The sequence below is a fragment of the Myotis davidii genome, unplaced genomic scaffold (assembly GCF_000327345.1).
Source record: "Myotis davidii unplaced genomic scaffold, ASM32734v1 scaffold923, whole genome shotgun sequence".
Taxonomy (NCBI): Eukaryota; Metazoa; Chordata; class Mammalia; order Chiroptera; family Vespertilionidae; genus Myotis; species Myotis davidii.
The window spans coordinates 24904-48304 of NW_006293789.1; the positions used below are offsets into that span (position 1 = coordinate 24904).

The following is a 23401-nucleotide window of genomic DNA, read 5'->3' on the forward strand; positions in this document are numbered from 1 at the left end:
TTATTAGTGGTATTTGTAAAATACAAAAATTGAGTAAAAACTGGCTGCTAATTAGTCAGTTGGTTGTTAAGACCAAGAATTTTTCCTCATTAATTAAGCAAAATATTCTACCCAAGAGGTTGGTAACTGCAGTATTTCTCTAACCAACTAAAACTTAAAAAAAAAAGATTTTCTAACATTCTAAGGGAGAAGGCGAGAGAGAAAGAAGTAAACATTAGGAGAAACAAAATCACTCATGAAGAATGACACTGTAATTATAAAATTTTATTTGAAAGACAGTTCACAAAAGCCTTACATGTATTATGTGCCACATATCCAAATTCTTCCAGATACCATTTTATGTTTACAGATTATACATAACTTTAAAAAAATTAATTCAAATGTACCAAATGCAGCAAAGTTTAGAAATTTCAAAATAAATACTCATTTAGAGACACCAGCAAATAGATCTGACCTTTTCAAGTGGCTTTCCCAGAGAGTTTCCAATCAGTTTCCAGTCATTCAAGATTTCTTCAACTCTGGAAATAAACCTAGGAAGGAGCAAAAAAAAAAAAAAAAAAACCCTTTCTATATATGTAACTGCATATTTTTTACTATTGTTATACAATTCTTAGAAAAGCATCTTTTATATTTTAACATTTTTATCAGAAGTCTCTCTCATAAGTTTAATATTGTTAGTCTAATTTAACAATGTGGAATAAAAGTGAAAATAATTTTCTTTAATTTAAGAATTCTTAGATTTTGAGTATACTGCTTATCCAACAAAGGCATTCTGCTTTTATATTTTATGATACTATTAAAGATAATTATGAAATCATAATATTTTCCCTATTTTCAAAATAACTAATTTAATAACTTTTCCTTTAAAGATTTAGAAATTCTGATATTCCTTCTCCCCTCCCCAAAAAGAAAACATTATTTGGGCACATTGTTCAGTAAAATAAAATAAAATTTAAGGAACAGCTGGAAAGAAAATCCAAGTACATTTATCAGCTTTAAGGATTTTATAATTCCTTATAAAAACTGACAGACTTTATAATTATTCACATCTTTAAATCTAATGATCAAAAGACCTATTTTAAAAAAAGAACAAATTTGACCAGCAATATGCTCAACATTAGCAAATGAAAACTGTCAAATCTCAGCAGTAATGTTAAATACATATTAAAAGACACTTTCTCAAGACTTATTACTCTAAGAAGTTGACTTCTTATATAAGTATGATGCAATATAACAACAACATTGCTCTACTAAAACGCCTACATAGTATTGCTAGAGTATTAGAGTTAATTCTAGCAAAATACAAGGCATCAGGTTTTTTCTTCAGTGACTTACATAGTAATTTTTACATTTCTGTTGTAAGACAGTAATGATAAATCACTTTTTATGATTCAACTGAACCTTCTAATTAATTCCTCTTTAAAATTCAAGGCATTAATCCTGACTGGGCACAAATATTGTCTTTTCTAAATACTTGATTGAGTCTCCTTAGACTCAGGTATTTCCCGTTTATAAAGCATACTTTTCTGTCTAATTCGTAAAAAAATATAAACTAGCTAACAGTAATAAAAATAATTCCATAAGGAAAAAAATTTAAAGGCATTAATATATACTAATTCACTTTGGGGAAGGGGGATTCAGTCAAAAGGCAATTATTAGCTTTGAATAGGAGTGTGACGAAATTAGTTAATATGTTTTAAAAAGTAAAAATTTAATAATAAAAAGGTATCCATATATGAGCGAAAATTTATGTGTTAACTGGAACCTATCTTAATGTGCAACTGCAGCAGAGTTGTAAATTAATGGTATATCCATTCAATGGAATAATATGTAATCATGTTTTAAAGTCCATTTGAGGAAACAGATGTTCATATGTTAATGGAAACCATATAAATAAATATTAAAATGGTTTGATACAAGTTTACAAAACACATAGATTAGAAGGAATTTTCTCAAAATAGTAATAGTCGCTATCTAATGGTGGTAGGATTACAGGTGCTTTTTCTTTCTTTTTAATTCTACTATCGGACTCTATCCTAAAAGTATTGGTATTTGACTAGAATAATTCAATACCTTTACCCTGAAAGCTCTCCAGATCTCAGGTAAAGTGTCATTTCCTCTGGTTCCTCATTTTATATTAGGTCTAATGGATATATGCTCTTAAAAGACCAGGTTTATTCCCCTTCTCAGCTCTTATTTCAATTGTAATTAAGACTCATTTCTATTATTATTTTAATCATATCTGTCTCTTTCACTAAACTATACATTCAGTAAGAGCAGGAATCACCTGTTCTTATTAACCACCACATACCTAAAATCCTCAATTGTACCTGAAACATGGGCACTCAATAAATATTTCTTCAACAGAAAAATGATTAAAAGTGTATGGGTTTCTAGTCAGCCCTCTCAAAAAATTGTATGGCTCATACCATACCGACAAGAATTTTTCATTCAAACGTTATACTCAAAGTTAAAGAGACTCCAAAGTCTTAACATCTTCCCATGAATCATAAAACACTATTTCACTCTAGAAACAGAAGTCAATAACCAAAAGTCAATAACCAAATAAAAAGTCAATAACCAAATTTCCTACTTTGCATTTATCATAACTGTATTAACAATCATTTTCATACTAGGGGCCCAGTGCACGAATTCATGCACCTTGAAAGGAACTGTGGGCCACAAGGCTGCAGTGGGCACAGGGCAGGTCTCAGCCCAACCTCCGACCCCCGCCCGGCCCCTCCCGCCATGGCCCCCAGTCCCCTTTCTGCCGCTGCAGCTCATATCCACTGATGGTGCGGAGCCATTGGGGCTGACGCCAGCAGCAGGTGCAAGCAGGACCTGCACTGTCAGCGAGTGCAAGTGGCAGCAGCTGCTGCTCCAATCACCCCTCAGGAGCAGGGGGAGATAGAGAAGCCTTCAGGGGCATTCAGGGCTGGCAGCCGCAGCTCGCACCCATTGATGGCGCTGAGTGATTGGGACATGCGCTGGGCACCACCAACAGGTGCGAATGGCAGCTCCAGCACCGGCTGCTGGTGAGAGTAGGGCTGGCACCAGCAGTGGGTGCCGGCAGCAGCTCCAGCATTGGCAGTGGGTGCGAGAGGTGGCTGCCGGCTCTGATCACCCCTCAGGAGCAGGGAGTGGTGATCAGGGCTGGCAGCCACCACTTGCACCTGCTGACAATGCCATGCGATGAGGGCCGGCGCCTTGTGCAAGCAGCGGCTCCAGCACCGGCAGCAGGTGCGAGTGCTGGGCAGGACCGCGGCATGCGGAGCAAAGAATTTTCAGTAACCACCAGAGGCTTGCCCCAATGACAGCGACCAGCGCCCTGCCTTGGTCTGGCACCCCCGCTCACCTGCTCCACCATCCCACCAAGGCCGACACCTGCCATGTTCCGCACACAACCCCTGGTGGTCAGCGCACCTCATAGCGACCAGTTGTTCTGCTGTTTGGTCTATTTGCATATTAGGGTTTTATATATATAGATAAGGAACTAAAGGATTTTAGTATCCTATTTCAGGATGTTTTAAATATTTAGGTGGGGGAAAGTGATCCTTTTCCATTCAATACTCTGCTGTTTCCTCATTCACACCCAACTGTCATCTTCCAAGGTTCAGGTTACATTTTTCTAACTGCCTTCAAGACAAGAAGTTATTACAAGTAGGTCCTTGGGTTACGTCGGAGATCCATTCCTATGGCGCGATGTAATGCGATTTTCGCCAAAAGTCGAAACCCACCTACATAAGCACCTAAGTCACTCACATGGAGCAGATACACAGCAGTAATGAAATGAAACACTAAAACAAATTTAAAAGATAACAATTCCTGCCCTTGTAGTAAATAAATAATAAAAATAACATAAAGCTCATATGTACATATGTCGAAATGATGGAACTTTTTTTTTTAATTAATGGGAGATGGCAACATAACCACGAAGCGACAAACGTGGAGTCCAACGTAACCCGAGGACTGACTGTATTTCACATTCAACAGGTCTAAAACTGCTCTCTTCATGCTCTGCCACTTTATCTCCATTCTTTCAGGAAAGAAGCTGCAGTTGAGTTTGCTTTTTTCTACTCTCAAATTTCCTCGAGATCTATCTAAATCTTCTTTTGAAATGCCTTACAATCCTTTCCTCTATCCTTTCTCTCCAATCTCCAAATCACCAACCTAACTATGGATAAAGGTAAGTCACTGCCTTAATTTTACTTCATCTTCTGAAACAACTCTCACATCACCTCTGCCACTATAAGATCAAGTGTCTCTCACTCTTGTTCTCCAATGGCTCATGCTCAGTGTGCTCTGCAGACCCACTGGCAACAGCAACATCCCCTGGGAGGGAACTTGTTAGAAATGCAAGTATTGGGGTCCACCTCAGACAGACATAATCAGAGACAAGCATTCTGAGCCACACCAGTCCCTGGTCTCTACTTAGCTTTGGAGGGTGTCCATAACCTGGTCCTGTCTTCTTTAGGAATCTTAGTTCTAAGTGACCTGCATTCCAGTCAAGCATTTCTTCACGAAATTCCAAAGGTTCATTTTCACCATCTCTACTCGTGTCAGTGCCTTCTCATGTCTAACCAAACGCTTCCTACTTCCCATGCCCGGCTCATTTTCTCTCTTTCCTATGAAAATATCTCCAACAAGGCTAATCCGTCATAATACCATCCTTACTTAAACTGCTGTGTTTACAGTTAGTGCCGGTGGCTTCCAATGTAACTATCTGCTGGTTGGTTCGGTAAAATACAGGTTTTTTTGTTTTTCTTCTCTTCCATTAGCATAAATTCTGGACACACAGTATCTGCTCACTACAGCCTTGCCAGCGTGGTTATGTCTCCCTGACTTCGCTTTGCTGGAAGATCCCACAGGTCAAGCTGTTATTCCCGCTGAGACCTTTTAACGACATGACATCCACAAGTGACCTCTCCCAGCCGGAAAGACGACAAAATGCTGCAGGGAGCTCGCTCACACTCGAAACCCGGGAAGCTGAAGGGTTTCTGGGGCACCGAACACTAAACTTCATCTAAGCGTGCAACCCTCACTTCAGTGGCACAACAGTTTCCGCTGTTCAGTGTTGGGCAGGCACAGGGGGCCGGGGCACACTACCCACGGCGTCAACGCGTCCCGAGGTCGGACGCAGACACTGGAAAGGCTATTGGAAAGGACGGGGTGGGAGGGCAGGGGCCGGTGGACGGCCAGATGCAGACCCCGGAAAGGCCATTGGAAAGGACGGGGTGAGAGTGCAGGGGCCGGAACGGCGGACACCACCTGTCAGTGCGCCGGCGGCCTCTCCCCAGAGGGTTCTCTCACGTGACGCGGAAGGAAAAAGGCAGCTGCGAAGTGTATTGCTTAAGTCCACGAGTTAAACATACACGGAAATAGTGCGGAAGTGGCAGCCACGGAAACCGTGTGTGTGGGCAACGACCAAGGTCCGAGGAAAGTGGTGTGAGGACAAACACAACTCTGTCTGAGAGCCGAGCCTCGGGGTTCCGCGGCCGGGGGCAGGCCCCGGCTTGTCAGACGCCAGACGCGGAAGAGGCGTTCGGCTGCCCCGAGACGGAGGAGGCGGGGACCGGGGACCCCGGGGTCTCGCTTTTCACAGAGCAGTGACGTCACGTGCGGTCAGGGCCGAGGGGGCGGCGGAGGGGACGCCAGCCGAGGCCCAAGGTGTTGCGAACCAATGACACGACTCACTCACCTTTCCCACTCGGAGGCAGTGGTGAAGTCCGTGAGCTCAAACACCTCGGACTCGGGCTGCGGGGAGGGAGGGAAGAAAAGAGAGAGTGAGCGTCCAGGCGCTGAGGCAGAGGAGCGCGCTTGCGGGCAGGAACGGACAGGGAGCGACCCCCTCACCTCACTGTCAGCCGCCATCTTGAGGACCGCCGGCGCTGGGGCTGCTGGGAAGAGGATGGGAAGGCACGGGGAGGAGGGAAAGAAAGGCCGGGAGCTCGCGGGGGCGGGGCCTAGAGCCCGCGGGGCGGGGCCTGATGCAGCCCCGTCCCCGGAGGCACCGCCCCCCGTAAGTCCTGCTTGTAATAGCCTTCTCAGGCTGAAATAAATACATTAAAAATCTCTTTGAACTTGGACACTAGTGTTTTAGTTGACAAGTCTAACAGGCTTGTAAAACATTCCAAGGGAGTTGTCAAGGAGAAAATTGAGTATAATAATAGGACTCAGAGGCAAGACCTGGGGTGAAAATATAAATTCGGGAGTATTTTAAATCACCAGAATAGATGAGGTAATTTAAGAAGAGAATATAGAAAGAGAAAAAAAGAAGCCTCACATCAAGGCCTGAAGAAATTTCATATTTAGGGATGGGTAGGGAAAAAAATGTCTGGGGAAAGAGAGAGGAAATAGTGGCTAGAGAATTAGGAAAATAAGGAAAGAGATGGCATATTTCAAGATGGTAAATATTGACTGCTGCTGTAAAATTAAACAAGAGAGGAATATTGAGTCAAGAGTGATTGATTGTTGTTGTTTCTTGGGGTTTTTTGTTTGTCTTTAAGGCAAGTACAGAGGATAGTACAGTTGACTCTTGACCAGCATGGGTTTGAATTGCCCAAGACAACTTATACTCAGATTTCTTTCAACGGAGTCAGTCCTCTGTATCTGAGGATTTTGCACAGCATTCAGCTCACCTCAGAAAGAAAAGAATATTTTTGTATTCCTAAACACAGATTCCTACCTGTGGATCCAAAATACTGTTTTCCATCCATAGTTGGTTAAATCTGGGGATATGAAAAGCCAACTGTAGAGTCAAAAGTTACCCTGGCCCTAGCTGGTTTGACTCAGTGGATAGAGCATCAGCCTGTGGACTGAAGGGTCCCAGGTTCGATTCAGGTCAAGGGCACATGCCTGGGTTGTGGGCTCCATCACCAGTAGGGGGCGTGCAAGAGGCAGCCGATCAATAATTCTCTCTTATCATTGATGTTTCTGCTCCCTCTCCTTTCCTCTCTGAAATCAATAAAAATATATATTTTCAAAAAGTTATCCTGAATTTCTGACTGTGGAGAGTACCGAATCCCATGTTTTCCAAAGGTTAATTGTAAGTTTGTTTGTATGCTGATGATAATAATCTATGAGAGAGAGATTGATGATGAAGGGGAGATGGAGCTCTTGATAAGGTGAGAGGGGAGGAAGTCCACAGAGCTGGTGGTCACAAACTGGAGACTTGCAATCTGAAGTCTTACTTCATGAGGGGCCACCCACAGAGATCTCCTTGTGAATAGCCTTCCTGGAGTTGTGCAGCAAGGTGGTGCCAGGACCTCAAAGCACATGTAGCAGGAGGGTGAGAGGGATACAGAATATGTGAGGAGGTTGGCTTTTTTTGAGAAGGAAAGAAAAAGATGGATACAAACATAAACATCAGGAGATTTGTACATATAAAAGGAAAAGAGTAACTGGTTCATTTAACTTTGTAAGATTCTTACCGAGTGAAATAAGTCTGTAGGTTTGAAGGTTAGCTAAATCCAGATTTAGCCATTTACCAACTGTATGACTTTGAGCAAGTTACTTAATTCCTGAAAACCTCAGTTTCTTCATTAATAAAATGGGGCTTGTAATATCTCTTCATAGAATTGTAGCAAAGATTAAGTTCCATGTAGTACATATGTAAAATAGTTAGCATATGTCCTAGGACAGGGGTGGGCAACCTTTTTGTGAGTGCGTACGAAAACCAGCAAAATGTCTGACTCAGAATTCTTCTGCGTGCCAACCCTAATTTTTTGAGAACATGTTACACCTACTTAAGGTGTACGTAGGTGAAGAACCTTGAAGAAATAATAAAATTCATTCGAGCGACAAAAACACAGTATATGATGATGAAAAATACATTTATTTTTTAATGTATACATGTACACCGATAATCCGACAGAAAACTTTATGACTCCGTGTGTTTAAGATAACTTGTTACGTAAAATTATTTACTTATCTAAGATGCACCTACACTGAATTTATCTGAAAAATAAAAAAGTCGATATTAAGAAAAAAATTGTAAATGGAAGATTATAAGAGAGGGTTTTGCATGCCAGCAAAAGTTATTGGTGTGCCATGTTTGGCACGCGTGCCCGGGTTTGCCCACCAGGTTTGCCTACTATGTCTTAAGATATAGTAGTGATTGATTATGGTCATGGTATTTATAATAAATGTACTACGAAAACCATAAAATGTTACTCACATGTAAAGCATTACATTCCTCGCTTAGCCTTGAAGAGGTTTCAGTGCATATCAAAATCAGAAACTAAAACATCACAAAGACTTGGCTACATGAATTTTAGAAACTGTATGAAACAGCCTTATCAGGTTGCTAAGTAAAGTTTTTTCCAAGATATTTTTGGCTCCTTGTCTTCTCCCTGGAGAAACTTTTAAAATAAGTTATTTGTTAAAGTGAAGCATGAAGCCAGGATGCTAATGATGTAAAATGCCCAGGGGAGACACACTTTTATTAGGTTTTCACTGGTTCATGAAGCAGAAAAGATTTTGTTTCTTCGAATCAGGAGCTGTTTTGCTACACGTCCAAAGGCAAGGACCTTCCCATACAACTGTGTTTTCTCTCCGGCATAATTTTCAGTTACTTCAAGGTGTTGCCAATAATGAGGATGGGGAGAACTTTGAGGCATAGGCAATTTAAGAGATTAGAAACCTGGAAAAATCACCCTTGGTTTAGTCCTCAGCGGAATGTGGGGGCATAACAGATTAATTAGATTTTCATGAGAGAGTAAACATTGTGAGAAGTGCAACAACAATGGGACTACACCATCCTCATCAACCTTGATGGCCTCTGAGCAGGGAGAATCAGGAATTTTCTATGATGCTGCCATGAGAACTGCATCAAAGAGGAAGACATGCTATGGGAACAAGAAACTCTTTAGAGAGAAATTCTCTAAGTCAAAATGATCAGACAGCATTTATTCATTCATTCAGTAATATCTATTTAGTATCCACTGTCATGATGGTGTGGTCAATCCTGTGGAGGGATTCAAAGAATAATCTTGGCCCTCAAAGTGCTCACAGTCTGAGATAAGACATAGAGAACTATAAAGGGGTTTAGAACGAGATGCATCCTGGTTATCCAACTTCTCAAAACTCTTTGTGAAATCAGTGGCCGGAAAGTATTCAAGTGACCTTTCAGAACACACACACTTGTCTTCTAAATAAGTAGCCCATTATTTCTTGAACTAAAAGAGGTATAGTCAACAAGTAAAGGAATCTCCAGAAATTTTCAAGAGAAGTAATGTAGCTTTCATACACTCTTCATTCAGTCAGTCACTTTTTTCATTCAATAAACTTTGGTTAAAACCAGCTGCTACATGCCTGGCACTGTTCTAGAAACTGGGAAATAAAAACATAAAAACAAAGTGCAGTCCAACCAGCATGGCTCAGCGGTTGAGCATAGACCTATAACCAGGAGGTCATGGTTTGATTCTGGTCAGGGCATATGCCCTGGTTGCAGTGTGGGGCGTGCAGGAGAGCCATGCAGTGTGTATTTAAAACAATAACACACACACACACACACACACACACACACACACACACACACACATAGATCTGAACTAATTTTTCCTTTTATAAAATATCATTTTATTGATTTCAGAGAAGTTTCAAGTATCAGGTAATTGAGAAGTCCTTCTAAATAATAACATCAAGAGCAGCTAGTTCCAATTTTTAAGTTCGTAACTTGTTGTCTGGTAGATTCAGAAAGGACAATACTTGCTGGCAGGCTGATTTAGTTTGCCTAAGTTTATATGTTTCTATATTTTTAGTATTTTAGTGGTTCTCAAGCCGAGTCTAGGAAACAAAAGAATTAATTGAAGAGTCATCAAATTTGTGTACATGTTTACAGAATAAGCATGTTCTTCTAGCCTATTTGTGTGTATGTACAATTGATCACAATATTTTACACAAGCATATTCGTATTGAATGGCCAATCTTTCCTTGTTAGGGAGAGTGAACTATGTCAGCCACAGATGATTAATAAATGCAAAATCTTAAACCTAATCCTGACCTTATTTTGTATTGTACTGTTCTAAGTCCTACCAACTACTTTACATAAATAATAGTTTCAAATGCTTGCTGATCTGCTTCTCAGATCTCTTTTAACGTTTATGTCCTTCTAACTTCTAATTAGACTAGATGGACAGATTTCTCTCTCAACTGCTTCTACTATATTGCTGTAGTTCATCTTCTATCTTCCAGTCATCTCTGTTCTTCCTTTTGCCCATTTATGTTCAGCAATGTACTGCCTGGGGGGAGATACTTAAAACACTATTACCAGAGGTAGAACCCATGGATCATATTCTAAATGTTCAAGTACTATATAAGTAATAGAAATTTCTTCTCCTCACAAAAGGTTCAGATCATATGCATAAAATAAATGGTCTCCTTGACTGTCTTTTCAATTCCCATACCCCTAAGGTAAAATTGCTAATACCAGTTAAGTGTGAATCCTTTCAGACCCTTTCCTGCGCTTTTACATACTATGTATATATATAAAATATATTGTTTGTACTCATTTTTTAAAATTTCATATATTTTTATTGATTTCAGAGAGGGAGAGGGAGAGATAGAAACATCAATGATAAGAGAGAATCATTGATCGGCTGCCTCCTGCACACCCAACACTGGGGATTGAGCCCACAACCCAGACATGTGCCTTGACCAGGAATTGAACCTTGACCTCATGGTTCATAGGTTGATGCTCAACCATTGAGCCACACTGGTGGGCTAGGTGTACTACTTTTTATTTAATTGTCTCCTATGGGTTGACATCTAGATACTTTACTATTTAAAGCTATTAATAACCTTCTTAGATGGGTGATAAGTATATAGAGGTTCATTACATAATACTGTTTACTTCTTATGATTGAAATTCTCCGTGATAAAAGTTTTCTCAAAAAAAACCCACTAGGGTAAAAATTTATTATACCAGAATTTTTGTGTAAGGCAAGTACTGGAAAATTGAAATACTGGGTTGAATAGTATGTGCATTTTAAAATGTACTGTAATAAATAGCACCAGACTGCAATGTTCACAAAGGGGATGACTATTTACACATTCACTAATCTATAATAACCTATAATAATAAAAGAATAATATGCTAATTAGACTGGACATCCTTCCAGAGGACCTTCTGGACAAAGCCGGGCTGCGAGGGAAGCCCAGGTCCCCGGTGCCAGAGGGAAGCCGGTGCTGGCAGCCGGGGGGAAGGAAGGCCTACTCTTGCATGAATTTTGTGCATCGGGCCTCTAGTACTATATAAAGGTAGCCATTTCCCCACACATTTAATATTATCAAGCTTTTACATTTTTGCCAGTATGCTGAACGAATAATGATTTAATTTGCATTTCCCTGATCCTTGGTGAAGTTAGATAATTTTACGTGTATTTGCTGGCCACTCATATTTCTCTCCTATACAGAGTGTTCTCAAATGTTTTCCTTGTTTTTCTGTGAGATTGCAAGATTCCGTGTTTTTATGAAATCTCTCCAGATGAAGCTGACGTCAGCCATGCTTGTTTGCCAAGGCTTGAAGGGTTGTCACTTTGGGCCCTATTCATAGCACTGGCAATGTTCCCGCTCACATTCTCTTTGGGGTTGCAGACCACCTATTTAATGAAACGGTAGCCCCCGCCCCCTTCACAGTCACAGAAATCCTGGCCTCTCTCTAGGCTACTAAGCCTCTTGGACCGCAATGATCTTCTTTGTCTCTCCTCTCAGTCCACTAAAATGCCCAATTTATCTTCCTTCCTTTCCTTCATCCCCTTCTCCCTCCATACCTTCTAAATGGAAAAGATTGGGAGCAAAGTGTTCCTGGGAAGATTGTGTTCCTTAAAAGCAACCGGTCCTTTCGTGATCTTTCTGGAAAAGCCTCCACCTTTCCCCCAACTGGGCTGCAAGGGACAAACAGGTTGAGCTTAGCATGCAGGGGAGGCAGCTCCCACTCCAACCACTGCTGCCTCAGCAGAAAAGCTCTGTTTAGGGCATTAAAATCCTTTCATCCTGCCCCACTCAAGACGTTCGGGCTGCCCAGGCATTCCAAAATTACCCTCAGTGCATTCTGACAGCTAGCGTTGGATTTAAAACTTTAATGGTTGTTCCTTCAAGCTCCTCGATGGCATCTCATTTGCTACTCTTGTTTTCTTTAATTATTTCTCCTCCTCTCTACCCAGCCAGTGTGTAACAAAAACATAGCTCCACTGAGAACCTGAGCTTTTCCTATAGTAAGCAAAATGCCACTGCATAAAATTCTCCACTGCTTTTGAACTTTCCGGGGCATGTATTCAGAAACTTTCACTGAGAACCCTCTGTGCGTAAGATACATAAACAGCATCAGGGAAACAAAGACAATTAAAATGCATCCCTTGTCCTCCAGAAATTGGAACCTAGAGGAGAGATAAAATAACTCTACAATGAGCCTGATGCTGTTAACTGTCATAATAGAAGTGTTATGGGAATAGAGTGGGTATGAGGGGAGTATATTCCGCCAGAGAGTGCAGTGAAACCTGGGCACTGAAGCCCTCAGGAGCTGCTGAATAAGGGCAAGCTTTTGAGCGTGGTGACCACCAGAGGGAGGACTTGATCACTGTGTTGTTTCTCATTTCTTAGTTTTTCTTGTGTACACAAAATTGTTTTTCTTACTTACTGTCTTGGAATTCGTATTTAACTAAGAACAGAGTGAGAGGGAGATGGAAACGTTAGACTTTGGGTTCTGGAGCGTCTTTAATCATAATCTGTAAAAATGCTATCCCAAATCAGTTCCTTTGGGCCAAATGAGTAATAGAAACCACAGGCAAGCAGTCATATTTCAAGGCCTTTTATTTCACTATGCCTTGGTTTCCACAAAATGTTCTCATATGAATGTCCTTCAAACAAGAGCATTCTTACAGCCATTTATCTAGTTGGTTTTGGCCTTTAAAGCTTTCACTTATTGGTAGGTACTTATGGCAAACCAAGCACCAATTGCTTTTACATTCACCTCTGACTTCCACTGTTGCATCCTACAGTCTTTTCCCTAAAGAGCCATTGATGTGTCCTTAAAAAAAAAAATCGACGCTGCTACTCCCTTGAGTAAAATGCTCTGATGGTTTCATATTGCCCTTGGAATAAAATCTAACTTCTCACCATGCCTATGAGCACCTTCAAGATCTGGCCCCTGCATGCTTCTCCATCCTTAATTCTAAGGCCTTCCCCAAGCTCCATTCTTCTGTAACTGGAACATGTTATGTTGATATAGACCTGAAGATATATATACCAGCTGTCCCTACTGCCCAGAGCTCTCTGCCTCCAACTGGCTACTTCTTTTCATTCAAGTATCAGATCAAATGTTACTTGGAAGATGCCCCTAGAGCAGCGGTTCTCAACCTGTGGGTCAAGACCCCTTTGGCGGTCGAACGACCCTTTCTAGGGGTCGCCTAAATACATTCTGCATATCAGATATTTACATGACGATTCATAACAGTAGCAAAATTACAGTTATGAAGTAGCAACAAAAATAATTTTATGGTTGGGGGTCACCACACATGAGGAATTGTATTATAGGGTCGAGGCATTAGGAATATTGAGAACCACTGATTTAGTTATTATCTATCTTGTTTATCTTATATTTTTTCCAGTGCTTAGAATAATGCTTTGCACAAAAATAGATTTTCAAGATATGATGTTGAATGAATGCAGAATGGACCACCTTTTTCCCTTCAGTACACTTTTGGGTAATCTAACCTTATATCCATACGTAGATGGCCTCAAATATTTGGAACTTATACGAACATTTATAAGAAACCCAGAGATCAAAAAAGAAATCATCAGAGAAATTTGAAAACATTTTTAAGTAAATTACAATAAAAAAAATTGCTCCAGCTTGAGTGGCTCAGCTGGTTGGAGCATCATTCTGTGCAGCCAAGAATTGTCAGTTCTGTTCTGGGTCAGGGAACATGCCTGGGTTGCAGGATTGATCCCCATTCGGGGCGTGTGTGGAGAGTGGTCAATCGATGTTTCTCTCTCTTTCTCTACCTTCTTCTCTCTAATCAGGTCCTCAGGTGAGGACTAAAAAGTACACACAATATATCAAAATTTGTGGTATACAGCAAAAGAGGCACCTAGCCTAGAGGGAAATATATAGCCTTATATCAGAAAAGAAAAAAAGGGCCCAAACTATTGACCTTTAAAGGTGACCTAATGTCAACCATAACTATAGATGACCCTTGATTTTTTTTTATCTCCCACCCAAAGAGCACCCCTGAAGTACAGACTTTTATATCCAGCTGCCCTTTTAGAAGACTGACAAGCATTTCAAATGTATGTCCAAAACATAACTCTTGCTTTTTTTGCCCCAAAATGTTTCTGTCCTACTATCTGCATCTCAATAAATGATACCTTCATCTTTACATTTGCTGAAGTCCCAAATTTAAATCTCCCTTGATCCTTTCCAATTCCTCACCTTCTAATTCCAATATTCTCAGCATATTCTCTTTATTCTATATCTAAAATATGTCTCAAATTGTGCAATTTAGAATTGGAACCGACACAGCCACTTACAAAGCAAACTGTTCCCTAACTCATAAAAACAGATCAATTGTAGCAGGCCATGATGTGCAAATCAAACAGTCTAAGCTTAATTTACAGCCACATGTTCCAAAACAAGTGTACAGTTGAAGTATTCCACAGATTCAGATTCTAAGGATAAAGCCATTGACTGTTCTAGCAAGCCACCTGATGTACAAATTCCCTGCCTAAACCACCCTATGTCCACCACACCTCCTTTGGAATTTATGATTGTTATGACTTTTGATAATTAACTCCTTTATCACTATGAAACATGTATCTTTATCTGTGGAAAACTCTTTGGCTTAAAGTCTGTTTTATCTGAGAGTAATGTAGTCACTCTGACCTTATAAACTTGATTGTTGTATGGTACATCTTTGCCATCTGTTAACTTTCAACCTATCTGTGTCTTTATATTTAATTACTGAATTTGTTGGGGTGACATTAGTTTACAAAACCATACAGGTTTCAAGTGTACAACTCAATAACACATCATCTGCACCCTGCATTGGATGACCGTTGCCTCAAGCAAAGTCTCTTTCTGTCCTAATTTTCTCCACCTTTGCCCACCTCCACTCAACCCACCGCCCTTTCCTTCTGGCTATCAGCACGCTGTTGTCTGTCTATGTGCTATGTATACCTGATATATGCTTTTTGGTTAATCCCTTCACCTTCTTCCGTCCAGTCCAGCCTCTCCCCTCCTCTCTGACAGTGTCAGTCTGTTCCATGTATCCATTCCTCTGTTTCTATTGTCTGTCAGTTTATTTTGTTCATTAAATTACACATATAAGTGAGATTATAATAAGGTATTAGCCTTTCTTTGACTGGCTGATTTCACTTAGCATAATAATTTCCAGTTCCATCCAGGCTATTGCAAAAGCCTTTTTTACTCTGTTGTGTAAATATACCACAGCTTTTTTATTCACTTGTCTACTAATGGGTACTTGGGCTGTTTCCAGATCTCAGCTATTGTAAATAACGTTGCAATGAACACAGGGGTACATATATTCTTTCAAATGAGCATTTCTGGATTCATAAGATATAATCCCAGAATTGGTATCATTGGGTCAAAAGGCAGTTCCATTTTTATTTTTTTGAGGAAACTCCATATTGTTTTCTACAGTAGCTGCATCAGTTACATTCTCACCAATAATGCATGAGGGTTCCCTTTTCTCCACATCCTCACCATCACTTGTTGTTTGTTGATTTATTGCTGATAGGCATTCTGGCAGGTGTGAGGTGATATCCCATTGTGGTTTTAATTTGCATCTCTCTGATGACTAGTGATGTTGAGCCTTTTTTCATGGCTCTTGGCCATCTGTATGTCCTCTTTGGAGAACTGTCTATTCAGGTCCTTTGCCCATTTTTTAATTGGATTGTTTGTCTTCCTGCTGTTGAGTTTTATAAGCTCTTTTTAACCCCTTATCAGATGTATTATTGGCAAATATGTTCTATACAGTGGGTTTCCTTTTCATTTTGTTGATGGTTTATTTTGTTGTGCAAAAGCTTTTAGTTTGATGTAGTCACATTTATTTTTTCCTTTCTTTCCTTTGCCCTAGGAGATTTGTTGGCAAAAATATTGCCACAAAAGATGTCTGCGATTTTACTGCCTATATTTTCTTCCTGGATTTTTATAGTTTTGTGACTTACATTTAAGTCTTTTATCCATTTTGAGTTTATTCTTGTAATTTAAAGCATGTCTCTTATATACAGTAGATATTTTGTCTTCTTTTTAAAAATATTTTTTAAAATATATTTTTATTGATTTCAGAGAGAAAAGGAGGAGAGAGAGAGAAACATCAACATTGTGCTTGTGAGAGTCCTCCATGCTACTATGTAGAGTAGTAATTCATTTGTTTTATTGCTATATGATGTTCCATCACATGAATATAACACAATTCGTTTATCCATTCAACTACTGATGGACATTTAGATTGTTTTCATGTTTGGGGGGGGGAGGGTGGATAATGCTGCTGTAAGTATTCTTGTACTTGTATCCTGGTATATATTTGTGAAGATAGTAGGAGTGGATTTTCTAGGTCATGGAATATGAGTGTTATTAACATTACAGGCCTTCCCTAAATGCCCCGAATGGGGATGGAACCCAAAACCTAGGTGTGTGCCTTGACCAGGAATCAGACCTGCAACTTTTTGTACCCACGATGACACCCCAACCAATTGAGCCACCCGGCCAGGGTGGGACACTTGTTATTTTTTTAAGGCTGAAAATTCCAAGTGTTGGTGTTGATAATAAAGATAAATAAATAAAACAGAACAAGCATTGCTAAGATCTATGGTAAGAATGAACCTTTTAGCCATGAAATTATGAAGAAGGAAAAAGAAATTCATGTTAGTTTTGCTTTCATACCTCAACTGAAAAAGTTACTACTACAGTGTGTGGTAAGTGCTTATCTGTGATGGAAAAGACATTATACTTATGGGTGAAGATATGACAGAAAATGTGTTCTGACTGATGGCAACATGTTGCAGGAGGAAGCATTGAGCCTTTACAAAGACTTCAGCAAGGGATCCCCTGACACTAGTGACATCAAACCATTAACTGTAAGTAAGGGATGATTACACAGGTTCAGGAATAGGTTTGAACTGAAAAATATAACAACTACTGAAAAAAGAGAGACCACATTTACATAACTTCTATTACAGTATATTCCTATAATTTTTTTTATTATATTTTAGTATTATCAATCTCTTACTGTGCCTAATTTATAAATAAATTTTATCACAAGTATGTATGTACAGTAAAAGAAGAAATAGCATATATAGGGTTCAGTACTTCCACAGTTTCAGACACCCTTTGGACATATTGAAATATATCTCTTGTGAGCAAAGGGGTACTATGGCAGTAAAATCTTCTCACCTTATTTTTAAGAGTATCTTCATTATTTTGGGACCTTTAAATTTTTATAAAAACTTAAAAATTGCCGAAACCGGTTTGGCTCAGTGGATAGAGCGTCGGCCTGCGGACTGAAAGGTCCCAGGTTCGATTCCGGTCAAGGGCATGTACCTGGGTTGTGGGCACATCCCCAGTGGGGGATGTGCAGGAGGCGGCTGATCGAAGTTTCTCTCTCATCGATGTTTCTGACTCTCTATCTCTCTCCCTTCCTCTCTGTAAAAAATCAATAAAAATATATTAAAAAAAAAACTTAAAAGTTAACTTGTTATTGTCTCCAACATAACTATGATTTTGATTGTGACACTTTAAAAGAACTTACATCTTTACAATATTAAGACTTCTAATCCATGAAAATGGTATATCTTTCTATTCATATCTGTAGTAAGTCTGTAAATAAAAATTTTATTTTTCTCCATAAAAGTCTTGGACATATTTCATTAGATTTATTCCTAGATATGTTGTATTTGTTGATAAAATTTTAAATGGTACGTTCTCAGAAATTTTATTTTCTAACTTTTTCTTGGCCAGCATATAGAAATATTGTTTATCTTGATTTTCTATGCAATTATTTTATTAATTCTTATAATTGTTTTGCATTTTCACTTACATATTTGTATTAACCATAATTAATATCAATTTTGTTTCTTCCTTACCAATCTTTGAATTTCTGTGTTTTATTTTTTGCTTCTTTTCTTTTTCTTTAGCCTTAATGTACTTACAAAAATCTCTAGTACAATTTTGAAAACAAGTGGTGGTAGCAGGCATTCTTAGACAATATGGGTTCTTGTTTTCACCTATACTTTGGCCTGGTAATAATAGTAATAATTATTATTATTAATCCTCATCCAAGGATATACATTTTTTTCACCATTGATTTTGTTGTAGTTGTTAATCCTCACTAAGGATGTTTTTTCTATTGATTTTTAGAGAGAGTAGAAGGGAGGGAGGGAAGTGGAGAGAGAGAAACATCAATGTGTCTCAGTTGCCTCCCACATGGACCCCAACAGGGCCCTGGGATTGAACCTGCAACTCAGGTATGTGCCCTTGACTGGGAATTGAACCCATACCCCTTACATGCTCAGGAAAATGATCTAACTACTGAGCACACCAGCCAGGGTATTGCCTGGTACTTTTTTATTATCTTGTTATTTTTTCTTTACTGTTAAGAAAATCCTAAAATAGTTTATCCAGCATTTTTATTTGTTATCTGTAAAGGCATTAGTCTAAATAACATGGCCTACCATGTTCCCGAAAAACCTAAAATCTTAACTCAACTCCTTCCATTTATCTTTGCTGTCATTGATTTAAGTTGTCACCTCTATTGTTTTACTGACGCATTATAATAATCTTCTACCTTTTCTGCCTGTCTCTCTTCTTCAATTAATTTTCTTTTTTAAAAAAATATGTTTTTATTAATTTCAGAGAGAGGAAGGGAGAGGGAGAGAGAGATAGAAACATTGAGGAGATTGAGCCCGCAACTCAGGCACGCGCCCTGACTGGGAATCAAACCGGCAGCCTCCGGGTGCCTGGGTCAATGCTCAGTTAACTGAGCCACTGGCTGGGTTCCATTAATTTCCTTTTATTTTTTAATCTTTATTGTTGAAAGTATTATAAATGTTCCCCTCCTTCCCCCATTACTCCAAAATGAAGTACATTACAGTCCAAAATGAAGAAGGAAAAAGAAATTCATGTTAGTTTTGCTTTCATACCTCAACTGAAAAAGTTACTACTACAGTGTGTGGTAAGTGCTTAGCTGTAATGTTAATAACACTCATATTCCATGACCTAGAAAATCCACTCCTACTATCTTCACAAATATACACCAGGACACAAGCACAAGAATACTTACAGCAGCATTATCCACACCCCAAACCTGAAAACAATCTAAATGTCCATCAGTAGTTGCATGGATAAATGGGGGAAGGAGGGGAACATTTATAATACTTTCCTTCTTCACCCACCCCCCACCCCAGGCCTTCACCACATTATTGTCTGTGTCCAGGGATTATGCATATATGCATACAAGTTCTTTGGTTAATTTCTCCACTCACCCACTCCCGCTTTCCCTCTGAGATTCGACAGTCTGTTCCATGCTTCTGTGTCTCTGGATCCATCTCAATTAATTTTCAATCCTGCTGTCAGGAGGTTCTTTCTAAAATAGAGATTTAATCATGCGTCTTCCTGAATGTTTTCAATATTTTGTGCTTTTCTCTTTTCTCTGGAGATGCTGTTGTTTAGTCTTCCTGCAATGTCCTTCTGTCTGTGGTTTACCTGTTGTTTGTCCTTCAAGTTTCAGCTCAGATAATTGTCTTTTCTGAAGACTTCCTATGTCCTTCTGTTATGGGCTGAACTGTGTTCCTCCAAAATTCATATGTTGAAGCCCTAATCCCTGGTCCCTCAGACTGTGACTGATTGGGAGGTACCACCTTTAAAGAGGAGATTAAGTTAAAACGGGGCCTTTAGAGTGGCCCTAATCCAATATGACTGGAATCCTCATTAGAAAAGGAGATTGGGACATGGATTGACACCGGGTCTGCAAATACACAGAGAGGAGTCCACGGGAGGACTCAGTGACAAACAGCTGTCTGCCGGGCCAGGAGAAAGGCCTCAGGAAATACCACATGTGGACTTTATCTTGGACTTCCTGCCTCAGAACTGTGACAAAGTAAGTTCTTACCTGTGGCTTAAGCCACTCAGTCTGCGGTATTTTGTAATGGGAGCCCTAGAAAACTAATACACACGACTCCTTCCAACCCAGAAAGTTAGACACTCCTCTTCCGTGCTTCCCCGGGGCCTTTTGTACAGCTCCACGGTGGCCTTATCACCTAATATTGTTTGTTTTTGCATGCTGGACTCACCACGGTTTCTGAAAACCAGAGCTTTCTTGAAAAAAAACATGATTTGAGTGAATGATCAGTTCTCAAAATGACAGACAAGAGAATTACCCTTTAGGAAACCAATTGAAATATTAATGGATTGCAGACCAGCCAGAACCCAAGGGTGACACTGCAGAGATCCTCAACATTAGAAACCACAGTACCTATAGCTTTCTCTTGGCACAAATGTTATGAGAGTACTATGCCTGCTGGGAGGAGAAACAAGGTAGGGTACAGGAAGTAAAACAGAGAATGGCAGTGCTTGGATTAATGTCAGACTGCTTCACACTGAATTGGGTGAAGAGATAGTTACATAAACCTAGCAATCTCTGAGTGGTTTTTACCCTGAAGTCTTCACTCACTAGAGAAGTATGTGCGTCATGTGTTCGCATAGTAAAAGCAGCGAATAGTTCAACATTGTGGTCAGGCTCAATACGTTCAATCCCTTAGCTCCTCCAATTACTAGCTTAAAATGTCTAAGCCTCAATGTCCTCATCTGTAACGTGGAAATGACGGTGCTTATTGTGTTTACTCTATAGAGTTGTTTTGAGGTTTAAATGACATCATTCACATGAAGGACTAACCTTGTAAGCATTTAATGAATAATAGCTGTCGCCAGCCAGCGTGGCTTGGTGGTTGGGTGTCGAACTGTGAACCAGGAGGTCGTGGTTTGATTCCTGGTCAGGGCATGTGCCTGGGTTGCAGGCTCGATCCCTGGTGGGGAATGTGTGGGAGACAGCCGGTGGATGATTCTCTCTCATCATTGATGTTTCTAGCTCTCTCTCCCTTCCTCTCTGAAATCAATAAAAATATATTAAATAAATAAGTAAATATTAGCTGTTGTTAGGATAAAAGGTTAGCACTCTACTCAGTTGAGTATCTGTAACATTAAGTGTCTCTTTAGAGGAGAACCTCCAGCGTCCTTCAGTAAGTGGCAGGAAAAAAGTTAGCCACACACAAATGCCAGGTGGCCTTATGTTTAAACTGCCCTGAGAATACTTCCGCCTGAGTATGTTTTTACAGAGTTTAAAGGCACGTACAGCTGGGTTTATCACTATTACGACTCACAAAAAATGCAACCCATTGACAGGAGCTTTACCTCAAAATAACACGAGTAGACAAGAATTGTGTTCTAATGTAAGAATTTCCATTCACTGTACTTTCTCAAGCATGACTCAAAGAATACAATCAGTTTGGGGGTCATCTGTTGGGTTCTCACGCTTTATGATTCAGTTTTGGAAAGGAGCCCCTCTGGCACGTTACAGCAGTGACAATGGCTTTCCTGGGTAAAAATCTCTGTGGGTTGGTGCCAATCATGGAAGTGCAGAGAGATCCAACTCTTCGAAGCACTTAAACAGCAACTTTGGGGAGTGTGCAATACTTGTTTTCCGTCCTGGGTGAGATTGTCCTGCTTTCAATTCTCCAAGCTAAATGCACAGTGGATGGTTACCTGGGTGACAGCTCGTAAACTAAGCAGTTGCTTTGCAGCTAGCTGAAGGATCTGTGCACTCAGAACCAACTTTAAATATATTGTAAAGGTGCTTTGAGCTGTGCAACACCGGGAAATAAGCAAAGAAAACAATCTAAATCTATGCTGCTTTCAAATGGATCCCTTGTTGAAGTGTGGTTGACAGCTGTCGCAGAAATCAGTGCCATGGTGAATTAGGATGATGTTAACTGCTGTTTGGCTCGACGTTTCTTCGGCTGTGTACCAACTCCCTCGGCAAAACACACCATAGGTAAGCCAAATCTCCATTTTTCATCATGTTTTAGATAATACCATATGTTGTAACTTTTTTTTTCTCTTCAAAGGATGTCTCAGAGGAGGAATATCAGATAAGTGGATAGAGAAAACTCAAATAATTGTATACTTAGAGTTGTTGTAATAAACTTTTCCAATGAGACAATTCCTTGAAATCTTTCATACAAATGCCTCTAGACCAGTGATTCTCAACCTTGGCTGCCCATTAGAATCACCTGGGAATCTTTTTAAAATCCTGATTTCTGGGCCTCATCTTCCGGAAATTCTGTTTCTTTGTTATGGGGTGGGGCCACAACATTAGTAACAAAGAAACAGAATTTCCGGAGGATGAGGCCCAGAAAGCAGGATTTAAAAAAGATTCCCAGGTGATTCTAATGGGCAGCCAAGGTTGAGAACCACTGCTCTAGACCATAGGCTAAACTGATAAGAACAAGAAAAGTATATAAAATTGCTTCCATTGAATTATACCCAGGCACGATCTTTTCTTTTAATCACCAAAATATGTGTTAAATTTACATGGTATAAAGCTTCTTGTAACCACTCAGTATTGTATATATGTGTTCCTGGCCCAATTTTCTCAAAATGAAAGAGGATTCCCATTGCTTTCAGTCTTAATTTCTTAAGATTCCAAATCAAATATACAGTGTAATAAAAAGATGTTGTTTTACAATTAGATTAACCATAAAAGAGACTGGGCTTCAATAGATGCTAAACCAGAAATCCCTGTGCAATGGAATATTGCTTAAAAATCATTGTTCCAAACAACCCTAAAGGGGAAAATTGAGAAAAGTTTTCTTATGAAAAAACTTGAAATGGAAATGTACAGACAGAAGATCACAGTGGAAATGGAGCTCACTAATAAAAGCCATGTGGGTCCGTCCATGTTAATGGAAAGAGCAAACTACTAGTATACACGGGGATACTGCTGTATGTCATTCTTCTCTTCTTCCAGTCGCTTCTGAGTGTGAGGCCATGGATGACAAATAATGACCACATTGCCCACTATTGTAGTGATTGGATTTAACAACTTTTGGGCTGTGGTTTGGTTGAGATTTTAATTTTTTATTTAGATGGTAGATATTACTTGTAAAATACTCTAATTTAAAAGTTACATTAAAAATTAAAGCACATGAAGTCCTGCATAGGGAATATAGTCAATAATATTGTAGTAACTATGTATGGTGTCAGATGGGTACTAGACTTATCAGGGTGATCACTTTGTAAGTTATATAAATGCCTAATCACTACGTTGTACACCTGAAACTAATACTGTATGTCAAGTGCAATTGAGAGGTAAAAAAAATTTTTTCAAAA

The 23401-nt window shown here is 39.6% G+C and overlaps 1 long non-coding RNA gene across 1 annotated transcript; it reads right to left on the minus strand.

Annotated features, from left to right (window-relative positions):
* Positions 1–249: 249 nt before the first annotated feature.
* Positions 250–5939, minus strand: LOC102759118. Its single transcript, XR_435865.2, has 3 exons — positions 5854–5939; positions 5699–5754; positions 250–530 (listed from the first exon to the last, which is right to left on the minus strand). It is a non-coding gene; the product is annotated as an uncharacterized LOC102759118 (long non-coding RNA).
* Positions 5940–23401: the final 17462 nt, after the last annotated feature.